Source organism: Rutidosis leptorrhynchoides, chromosome 3, assembly GCF_046630445.1.
Source record: "Rutidosis leptorrhynchoides isolate AG116_Rl617_1_P2 chromosome 3, CSIRO_AGI_Rlap_v1, whole genome shotgun sequence".
NCBI classification, from domain to species: domain Eukaryota; kingdom Viridiplantae; phylum Streptophyta; class Magnoliopsida; order Asterales; family Asteraceae; genus Rutidosis; species Rutidosis leptorrhynchoides.
In genome coordinates this window covers 11,376,238-11,388,461 of record NC_092335.1, presented here as the reverse complement: position 1 = coordinate 11,388,461, position 12,224 = coordinate 11,376,238, and the positions used below count along the sequence as shown (strand labels likewise).

Genomic DNA, 12,224 nt, shown 5'->3' with positions numbered 1-12,224 from the left:
AAGGCGAAAAGAGTAAACTCCATCCTTAGCTAATTAAGGCATAATTAGGTAACATGGCATTTAACAAGCACGTTTGCCAAGCATCTTATAGATCGATCATAAAGTAGTTCCAAGGTTAGACGCTCCACTGATATCTATTAAAGAGTTTCTTTGATTATGTCTTCGAATTTCCTTGTATGACCTAAATTACCAATATCAAGTCGACAAATTTCCTCCAACTGTTGTATCATAATTCTTACTTGTCTTTTGGAGTAGACGTACATATGTGTGTTAATTTTACAAATTAAGGCTTCAAATAGATAGACGAGTATTTACCAAACACTACAACTTCTTAAGCATGTCAAAGGGCCATCGACCTACTGGCATTGAGGTAACTTGTTCAATCAAAAGATTGTGAGTTCAAGTTTTGTGGTAATTTTTTTTTATATATTCGTAGATAAATTTGTGTACGGTGTGTGATTTTGGGTTTTTCTTAAGCATACATCAATATCATTCACATATAACACATATACTAATTATGGGGGAAAGTTGCTTCACAATATTGGTAAAACCGTCGCTTTTTCTTTTTTAATCTTTTATCATCGATGACGTCATGAAGTACAAAGTGGTCTTAACAAATACTCCGTAACTACTTAGATTTCAGTGGTTTTGTTTATATCGATGTATGTTTTTCACTTAAGTTGATCAAATACTTCGAGTTTTTCATTTTAGTTAATCATAATGAGCAAAATTTAACTTATAGTCCTTTTCTTGGTATGGAATGCCCAAGCTTATTTCTATAACTTTACTATATGTTGCCCTAAATTTAAGAATTAAGCTTAAGCATATTCAAGTTATTGTTGTTTAATAAGAATTATTTTATGTAAATGCGTACACTGAAACAAATTAGATTGCTTACGTTAAGAGATCTATTATCTAATTAACATTTTACATACCTAATTAAGATTCATCAGGAAATTGATTATAACAAATAAACCTCTAAACTCCGCTGCATGTTCTCCGATTTCACTCGTTTAATTAAGTGGTTTGTCAATTCATCAATATTTACGGTCAATTCATTAATCTAAGAAGGAGATTCACCCTTGAAAGTGTATCAGAAAAGTTGTTGGCAGTTTGGTAATAAAACTGTGTGTTATTGTGTTGTGTTAAAAAAAAAAAAAAAAAAAAAAAAAAAAAAAAATCACAATATGTAAAATGATAGTTCAGGACTATTCTTACGGTAACTCCTTTCTGCCTTTCCTTCTGATATATTGGATAATTACTAGTGAAATGATCCGTGGAATTATGGGTTTGTTTAAACGAAACAGTTTAATGATATATTTTAGGTATTAAGTGAATTTAAACGCTAAAGTCATTTAGTTTAATGACCCGACGGATTCCAACTAAGAAACTTTTCGTTGTTTTTACAGATACATTGATGTACTTAACTTGGTCGGAATAAATGAACTACGTATATTCTCTCACCATCATCTTTCAATTTTCATCACAATTACTATTTTTCTTGTTATAAAAGCCTGCATAGAACCTTTTATTATTGAGTCGTTATTTTGCATACATATATATAACGTAATTAATCTCGTAAAGAGAACTCATATTTGAATTTAAATAATAATATAATAATAATTAATAATTAATGAGAGTGAATTTTTTTTCAAAAAACATGATATAAATAAATAAGTAGATTTAATTTAATTAGTTATTAATTAGATTAATGACATCGCAGCTTAGATTTTTTTTTCATTTTTATTTTTTTTTTAACAAGAAATTAATCTAATAATGATATTATCATTATAGAATTTTAATAAAAACTATATATTAGACCTCTTTGGGCATGTGCATGGCAGCTCAAACCTATAGCATGCTCATTAACCCTCAAATTGAGTTTGATTTGGGCCCAATTGTATTCAATCGTAATCGGGCTCACATAACAACACTATATGTAGCTTGTAAATAGTTTTTTTCTTCTTCTTCTTTTCTTTTTATTTATTTATTTATTTATTTTTGTTGAAAGTACATTATATTAACAAATAAACTGTACAAGGGAGTGATAAAACGAAATACAGCAATGCAAAACAGCAAAACATACAAGAGCACCCTAAACCCATTAAGGTTCTTTTCTTTTTATGTCAAAAATAAATAAAATAAATTTTATAATTTATAAACATCAATATATTATTATATCAAGTACATACCCTAGTTTGTTACTGAGTATTTGTTATAATATTATATGAACCTAAAATTCTATATGCATAATTTACTGTATCTTTATTAATGTAAACTAAATATTGATGAAAAATTGTGATGTGGTCTAGTGGTTGATGACCTACCTCTAAGGAGAGGTCAAGCCCCGTTGACTACATATTAACCGACAATTTTATCCCTATCATGAAGTACCACTTATGGCACTTTTTCCACATCGCGTTGAACTCAAGACCTCTCGAACACCCAAAAAAGATGGTAACAAGCTAAATGGGGATTATTAATTTTTATAATCAAATATGTGAAGATAAACTATTCATGAGTCTCAATTTGGAAATTTATTAAACATGAAAAGCTTAACCAATATAATAAGAGTCATAAATAATTACTTAACTAGTTAAAGACCCGCGATTTCGCGGGATTTTTGAAATGTCTAATTATTTAAGCTATAAAATTAAATATATAAATTAAAAAACTATAATATCTCTAGATGTACATTAAGCCAAATGTTTAAAATTAACAATTACTATTGTCATTCTAACAATTGGAACCTGTTTTTTTATTATTTTTTATTTTTTTGGGTGTTTCATAACTGCTTCTCTATTCTTTGATTTTTTTCTTTTTTTCCCGCAAATTTAAAAAAAAATTAACATACTACTTATATTTGACTCATGTAATTGTAGTTGGAATAAATTATTTCATTTTTTGTAATCTCATACTTTATAACCTAAACCATAAACCCTAAACCATATACACTAAACTCAAAATCCTAAACCCTATATCTAAACCTCAAACCCTAAACCAACTCTAAACCCTCAACCACCAACCCTTTACCCTACACACTAAACCTTAACCCTAAACCCTGAACTCTAAACCATAAACCTTAAATTCTAAAATCTAAACCCTAAACTCTAAACCCTAAACCATATACCCTAAACCCTATACACTAAACCCTAAATTCTATACAATAAACCCTTAACCATATATATATACACACTAAACCCTTAACCCTATATCTATACCCTATATCCTATACCCTAAACCATAAACCATACAATCTAAAATCTAAACCTTAAACCTTAAAGTCTAAACCATAAATTCAAAACATTAAACCCTAAACCATATAAACTAAACTCTAAACCATAAACCTAAACCCCAAACCATAAACCCTAAATCAACCCTAAACCCTAAACCACCAACCCTTAACCCTACACACTAAACCCTAAACCCCAACCATAAATTCTAAACCCTAGACCCTAAATTCTAAAACCTAAACCCTATACACTAAACCCTAAACCTTATACATTAAACCCTAAACCATAAAACCCTAAACCCTAAACGCTATACCATAAAATCTAAAAACTAAACCCTAAAGTCTAAAGCCTAAACTCCAAACCCTAAACTCTTAACCCTAATCACTAAACTGTAATACCTATACACTAAACCCTAAAGCATAAATTCTAAAATCTTAACCCTAAACCCTTTATCCTAAACTGTAAACCATAAACTCTAAATAGCAATTCTTAAACCTTAAACTATTAACTCTCAATGTTAATCTTTTTTATCCATTAAGCTTAAACCCTATACACTAAACCCTACTATATTCAAACCCTAAACCATAACCAACCTTAAACCCTAAACCAACCCTAAACCCCAAACCACCAATCATTTACCCTATACACTAAACCCTAAACTCTAAACCCTAAACCTTATACCCTAAACCTTAAACCCTAACCCTAACCCTAAACCTTAAACTCTAAACTCTAACCCTTAAACCATAAACCCTAAAACCCAAACCACCAATCCTTTACCCTATACACTAAACCCTAAACCCTAAACTCTAAACCCTAAACCTTAAACCCTAACCCTAACCCTAAACCTTAAACTCCAAACTCTAACCCTTAAACCATAAACCCTAAAACCCTAATCCCTAAATAAACCCTAAATCCTAACCCATAAACCATACACCATAAATCCTAACCCCTAAACCATACACCCTAAACCCTAAACCCTATAAACTCTAAACCTCCTAAACCTTAAACCATAAACCCTAACCCTTACCCCCTAAACCCTAACCCCTAAACCTAGTTAAAGACCCGCGAAACCGCAGGTTTTATTGATTGATGATATTGTAAGACAATCTTCATAATGTTAATACCCGCAACTTTGCGAGATTCTAAAATGCATATTGCAATATCCATATAATTTGTGTTTGTTTGATGTTATAAATTCATTTGACAATCATTTCATAATATTTTCAAAATAAGGTGTATCCAATTATATAAGAAACAAGAAGACGAATTAATGTACTCTTTTGGTTGAAATACAGAGTAATGATTAATTAGATTAGAATTAGAATGTTATTCTCACTGTGTAAAATATGAAGCAAAGGCTACAATTTTGACTACTAATTCAGTTGTTCGATGTTATCAGTGAATACTCAATCTACACTAAAGGCTACAATTTTGACTACTAATTCAGTTGTTCGATGTTACAATTTTGACTACTAATTCAGTTGTTCGATGTTATCAGTGAGCACTCAATCTACACTACAGTTGCTTATATTGTAGCTTCATTAATTACAACAAAAAACTTTTACTATTATAATTTGTTTATTATGTTAAACAAGTCAATAATCTTACAATGGCGGGTCATATCAAATCAAATTGAATAAATAAAGTCTATAGCAAAAAAATCAATAACTATTGGTATGTAGTTAAGTAATACTTGAGCCAATAATTTGCTTAAAAAATATGACATCCAAATTTATTAAAAAAAAAAAAAAAAAAAAAGAATGCCAAAATGATAGGGTTTTCCATATACAAACCTCTAATGGCTAACCACCTAAAACAACTACTTCAACTTGACTGACCACCATAAAAAATGAGATCACGAGATTACTGGGAAAAAAAACCTTGCAACATAAACACAACGTAGCAGTTGTGTACTCAAAGCAAACTCCATACAGAGAATTTTAGCCGAACTATTCCTGTAATCATCATAACTCAAGAGGCAGTGACATGGTTTAAGGGTAATCAACAACATGAGGATTTTACCTCGACTTTTCGCTGCAAAGATACACATCTTATCCTGATATTATAGGTCATTTAGACCTTAATGGGTGATCTGTGCATTTGTAACCCATCCCACAAGATATTTGGTACAACTAACCGTTTACTTCATGTAACCCTTTTGACCCTAACCCACCATAACGATCCAATTTGTCACGTCTAATAATATATATGGCGATGGCGATTGGAGATATACCGAGATGGAGATGGCGATGGCGATGCATCTTAGCCTCATATGACACTTAACCTGAAAGACAACAGCAGATTGTTTGTGGTGCACAAAATGAATGGCTTTGTGTATTTGATACAACTAAAGGTAAGAAGCATTATATATAACCTCAAATGTTGATCAAAGTTGTACATAACAATAATGAGGTACAATAAGAAAATATATGTAAAAGAGATCGAAGTAGAGGTGGTAATTTCGACCCGCGTTTAAAAGGGTCAATTGAGGTTATCCTTTCATGCATAGAAAATTGAAAGCACCCGTACATTAGTTAATGGGTTGTAATTGCCACCTCTAGTAAGAATACATATATGTACCATACCTTCCAAGATCTTCTATATGCACTACCACTTATGTCACATCCATTGATTTATATTATACCAGTATATTTATTTCAAATGAAACAACAGTTGCATACAACTCGCCACATAACAATCTTTGTTTCTATAATAGTGGGTGAAATGTAAATATCCATCAGGCAAGGATTCTTGAACACCTATTTGATGGTGTTCTTGGTTTGCGATTAGTTTATCAAAACCAGATAAGTAATAACATTTGGCAACATTTATTTACCTAATGTTTTACCTCAAAGTGCGTCTCATCATTAAACATGAAATAGTCACCATTAGCAGACATGAAGCACAAGCACTTACATGAGAAAAAATAAAGTCAATCTGTTAGAAGCTACAGTAATTTTTAAGAAAATCATTTTCTGGTTGAGATGATGAATTTAGCTAAAATACACCAAAACTAATTACTACGAAAGCTGCAGTTGAAATAAATATTAACTAAAATACACCAAAACTAATTACTATGAAAGCTGCACTTTAAATACACATTCACATAAAAAAAAAAAAAAAAAAAAATTATATTAACACAGCCTACAAGTGGCGAAGTGAAGTGCATCTGATAAAGAAGATTTTGATTTTCATAGGTTTAAAATAAAAATGTAACACCAAGTTGTTTAAGTATTATGAAGTAATGGTAGCAAAAAAAGAATTTCATTTGGAAGTTAGAAATCTATTACTTATCTAAATCTTTTCGATCCACGTTTCACAGCCGAGTTCCTTCCGTATTCTGATCTTTATGTGCATTCTCCATTTTGATCAACCCATTTAAACCAAATGGAGCCATAAAAAGCATCTCAAGCTACACAACACAATTAAAACATGTGAACAATTCTAATATACTTTTAATGCATATAGCCTCCTACACCACACAATTAAAACAAATAATTACAGAATTAACATTATTTGTATTCATATCTGACATATTAAATATATTTGAAAATAGAAAGCCACTGGATTTTTAAGCAAAAGGTTTAAGCTTGGTTCATGTATAGACCTCAAGCTATAATAAGACTACCAAATTAGACGAACCATGTCTAAGAAATTAGTTATGTCAAACTGTTAAACCTAAATAATATGGTCACTTATGCTACGATCACTTCAAACGCCTAATTGTTGCAATTAAAAGTCCTAATTTTTGCAATAATATAATCTTATAAAAAATCAAAAACTGAAACAATTACCAGCGAAGATGAAGGAAGATGATGGAAAAAAAATAATCGTCGAATTGGTTGATGATCGCATTCCAATAGATGTTTGTTGGTTTGATTTTGATTCGAGGGAAATTTGGGAAAATTCTAGGGTTGCAAAGAAAACTCCAAAGCCGTAAACCGATAACTCCGTAGTTTTTAAAATTTGGTCAAGGGTAGTTTAGGTACTTGATGGAAAGTTGTTGATTATAGTTCGTAAGAATCATCAATAAAAGTAGGGCTAACGTACTGGGATTGTTTAAAAACTGAGACTAAATCAAATGTGATAATACCTCAAGCATTGTTAGGTTAGCAACCACAAAAAGAACAAAACAATATCAGACATCAAACATACAACTCAATTTATTTAATGGAAGGATAAAATTTAGTCGCAAACATTTACCTCCAAATGCCCTCAAGTGACTGGTAGCACTTGAATGTAAGCTCTAAGGCGACTCATGCCAGATTCCGGACAAAAAATAAAATAGAAAGTAAATAAGAAACAAATAAATATTTACAATGATAAAAGTCGTATTGTATAAAAACACAAATAATCCTTATAAGGTATACCTCAGTAATCTGACGGGCATCAAAAAGCACATGCGCAGGATGCTTGGTAAATTTTTCAACTGTTACAACATTCATCTCAGCTTTGATGTTTATTAACGCGACATCAGGCACTTGATCTTGGTCAACTCCATTAGTCAACCTGAGATCACATACAATGTGTGGTTTGAAACAACAGCCATACTCTCTTAGATGAGTCACATTATTATAATTACCATAACCTGTGGTTGCAATAGATCTGATTTCTATTTCTATTTATTATTTATTCTTTATTTATTGGAAAATAGAAGATAGACTTTGTAGATGAAGAAATGGGAAGTAGTAATAAGGGTATTCTAGGAAATCTCTTGAAAATTTAGTGGAAGTAGTAAAAAATATGTTGGAAATATCATTACCTATATGGGTTTGTGAATTGACATAACCCTAGAGGCGATGACCTTGGTTGCGACTGTTATGGGTTTAATAAGGCATGTGCCAAGCATATGTGACAGGCTGTTAAGTTCTAACATCAAGAAGTGGGAAGTGTTAGCTTAGTAGTATAAATAGGAAGTTAGTGTAATCAGTTAGAAAGCTATTGATTGATAGCGTGTGTAACACATTCTTTCCCCTTTTCTGTAATATTGTGACTCTCAATTAGTTAACAATGAAATTCCCAAATCGTTTCAATTCTCAGAACTTGATTCTTTTCTGCTATAGTTCCCAGATTGGTTCGAATACTTCTTTGATTCTTCTGAATTCAGGAAGTACATAACAATTGGTATCAAGAGCCACTTTCATGTACTGTTTCATCTATCGTTCGATTCTGTGTTCTTGATTTTGTATTCTTGAATCTGTGTTTTTTTTTTAATTCATGTTTGTGTGGTAATAAAAAATCAGGAAGAGTGACCGATTGTAATCGGTAGAGTAAAGAAAGATTTCGTACCACATTTTTCTAGTTACTTTGAAATTGAAAAGGCAGTCAGTTCATCCATGGCAGAAGTTGCACATGAAGTGTTCGATGAAATGTCAACAAGAAATTATAAGCATACATGTACGGTTCAAGAATATTATGAAGCTTTTAATTCTTTGTTCGAAAGTATGAATTTGAATGAATCTTATGTCATTGATATCTTCATTTGGGGGTTGAAACCGGAAGTTAAGAATGGTGTTAGCATATTCAAACCGAAAAGCCTTTATGATGCGTACATTTTGGCTAGGGTCCAAGAAGATACGCTAGAGGTAATTAGGCGCCGGACTCAAATCTTTCATAGTCATTCTGCAACTTCTAAAGATGAGATAGCAACCCAAATGGTGGATTCTGATGATGAAACCCAAGTGTTAAACAATGGTGATGAGACCCAAGTTGTGAACTTTATTGATCAATTTTATGTGATGGGCATTCTTGATTCAGTTGAAAAAACTGAAACTAAGGAAATTGAAGTTACAGATAATGAAGGAGAAAAAACTGAAGGGCTGGATGATTTTGATGAACTACCTGATGAAGCTTTATGTAAGAGTGAAATTCAGTTAATCAAAGAATATGATACTCATGAAAATGGAGATACAAAGAATGATGGAACTGAATTGGATTCGTTAATTTCTCCATTAACAAGACCAAATGAAGAGGCTCATAGTCTAAAAGGTTCGTATCAGTCATCTAGTACAACCAACATAGCAAGTGCACCGCAAGCTATTACTAATGTGCCTGCCATTACAACACCATACAAAAGAGGGCAAATAAATAATAAAGTGCGTCCGAACAAAAAACAGTTAACACAAAAAGAGTTGGATGAAAAGCTCATAAAAAACTTGTGCCTCTATTGCGATCAAGGATATGTGCCTGGGCATAAGTGTAATGGACAACGCTATGTGATAGAAATATTGGGAAATAATGAGTGTGGAGTGCAATTTGGTCACGAGAAAGTAAAACACGAAGAAGAATTGGTGATTGATTATCAGAAAGATAGTAATGAATCAGTACTATACCTTTCTCTTAATGCTTTACATGGCAAAAATGCGTTCCAAACAATGAAGGTCACTGGACGTGTCCGACAACAAGTGGTTCACATCATGATTGACTCAAACAGTACGCATAATTTTTTGAATCTAAGCTTGGCAAAACGATTTGGTTGCCGCTTTAATTTGGTTGATCCAATGCAAGTGATTGTACCCGGAAGCAACAATATTCATACGAACAACGTATGTGAAGGATTTATGTGGCAACTCAATGGTCAAACTTTCGCGAGCAACATGGTTATCACTCCCCTAGGTGGTTGTGACATGGTATTGGGAATCCAATGGTTGAGGACCTTAGGAGATACCCTATGGAAGTTTGATGAGCTTAAAATGTCGTTCACTAACAAAGGTCGCCGGTTAGAATTACGGGGTACACAACAATCAGGGAAGCAGAAGGTCAAATCGGAAGAAAAGGTGGCTAAAAATGTGGAACTAAAACAAGTTGACTTAACTGGAAAGGAAGATAAAGAAGAATGTTTAGAACAAGAATCGACCGAGGCAGTGTTGAAAGAACATGATGAGACAATCTGTTCGGAAAAGATTGTTATGGGTATAAATGGTAGAGAAAACATGGTTGAAAGTGAAACTGTTAATGTCAATGGTAAATTTAGTGAGACTTTAATTCCTAGGAGCTCACATCAAAGTGACAAAGTTGAACAAAGAAAGCTCAACCCGACAATAGGAAAGTCTGGAGTAAAAAAGGTGGATGTGGTTACGGATGTAATGATAGCTAAACATGCAAACAGTTGTTGGGTCAAGCAACGAATCTGTTGGGGTCGGTTTTTCGACGTCGAAAGGGAAGTTGCAAGGAATGATTGTTATGGGAGGTTTATGCAATGAATCTGTTTCATTCCTCAAGCGGAGTTAGTTTCAATCAGTGAGTTTGGGCAGATTCAATATTGGAAGGCCCGAATTAAGAAGAAGATCGAGATGCATTTGTGGCCAAAATGGAAGTGTAAATGGAATTACTTCTATAATAGTCTTACAGCGTGCTACAAAATTGAACGTCAAAATATGATTATTGCTGACGCTGCATTTGTTTTTGACCGAGGAAAGTTTTTATGCAGCTTCATTCAGTCATGGACTACAACGGGTTATTGGCATACAAGGAGCGTACACTTATATGGCACAACATCAGGGGAACAAGTTAACAACATGTGCTTAGATGCAAAAGAAGATTCTTGGGGACAAGAATCATTTCAAGAGGGGTGGATTGTTATGGGTTTAATAAGGCATGTGCCAAGCATATGTGACCGGCTGTTAAGTTCTAACATCAAGAAGTGGGAAGTGTTAGCTTAGTAGTATAAATAGGAAGTTAGTGTAATCAGTTAGAAAGCTATTGATTGATAGCGTGTGTAACACATTCTTTCCCCTTTTCTGTAATATTGTGACTATCAATTAGTTAACAATGAAATTCCCAAATCGTTCCAATTCTCAGAACTTGATTCTTTTCTGCTATAGTTCCCAGATTGGTTCGAATACTTCTTCGATTCTTCTGAATTCAGGAAGTACATAATAGCGACCACGACTGCGACGGAGCATCAGAGACGATGACGGGGCGACGGTGACGGTGACGCAGGGCAGAAATACATCGATGAAGAATTTGAGTAAGGGTTTTACATCTGATTGGATTTTGGGGTGACGGGTTTTTTTTCTGATACAATCCTGAAATAAAATTGATTTGGTGAATCCCTCTCGAAACGAATTGGATTTTAGATAAACTCGTACCGATTTGATTTCTGCGATGGAATTGGTTAAATCAATCATCTCGAAATGAATTGTTTGATTGACGATTGAGCTATGAATCGCTTTTAATCAGATGAATTTGATGGTGAACCGTATTTAGAAAAATTAGAAAAAGGTTTAGATTATCCAGTGTTTATTTTAAAAGGGTATTTTAGTGATGGAGTGTATGTAAAATTGATTTATTAGCTAATATTTTTAGTGGATGATTAAGGACCGTTGGATCGAGGGGTATTATAATGTAATTTTTAATCTAATGGTAATTAAGGGAATTTTGAAAACATTTATTAGCTAATCGAGACTCTCTTTTAATGTGTATAGTGATAAGTAGGCGGCTGAGCAGCGGCCAACCCCTTTTTTAAGTTCTATTGTAGAATATTATACGGTACATCGTACATGTGATAAATTTGATTGTAGACATTTATATAACATAATTTAAAAAAGAACAAACACAATTATTATAAAGAATTCAAGCATCATGAGAATCTACATTACCGGTTGTTTGTATAGTAGAAGTAGCTAATTCAACGACGTTACTAGATGAGACATTTGAATTAGAGACACATGATGAAGCACCAAAATGTAACCGATCCGACTCTTATAGGTTTACATGAGGTGCAGATGCAGCAACAGTAGAAGATGAATGACACGGAGTCAAGTTCTCCTTACGATTACGATATCTTAACATGTTTCTATTAGTTGCTCTGGATTTTCGTAAATTTGAGTGACTTCCGGATCAACATTCTGTCATTATCATCTCCATAACAGATTACCTTGGCATGATCTTCTTTGGCGTTTAGCAGTTGTCATTAGGCTATTATAGCCTAAGACAATGAACTGTATAGACTTAACTCACACTGTAACAACATTATTAAGTAATACTGAA

The 12,224-nt window shown here is 32.8% G+C and overlaps 1 long non-coding RNA gene across 1 annotated transcript; it reads right to left on the bottom strand.

Annotated features, from left to right (window-relative positions):
* Positions 1–5,494: 5,494 nt before the first annotated feature.
* LOC139895739 (uncharacterized) lies at positions 5,495–7,331 on the bottom strand. The gene is made up of 3 exons (XR_011776003.1): positions 7,028–7,331; positions 6,524–6,645; positions 5,495–5,517 (listed from the first exon to the last, which is right to left on the bottom strand). It is a non-coding gene; the product is annotated as an uncharacterized lncRNA (long non-coding RNA).
* Between the last annotated feature and the right edge of the window lie 4,893 nt (positions 7,332–12,224).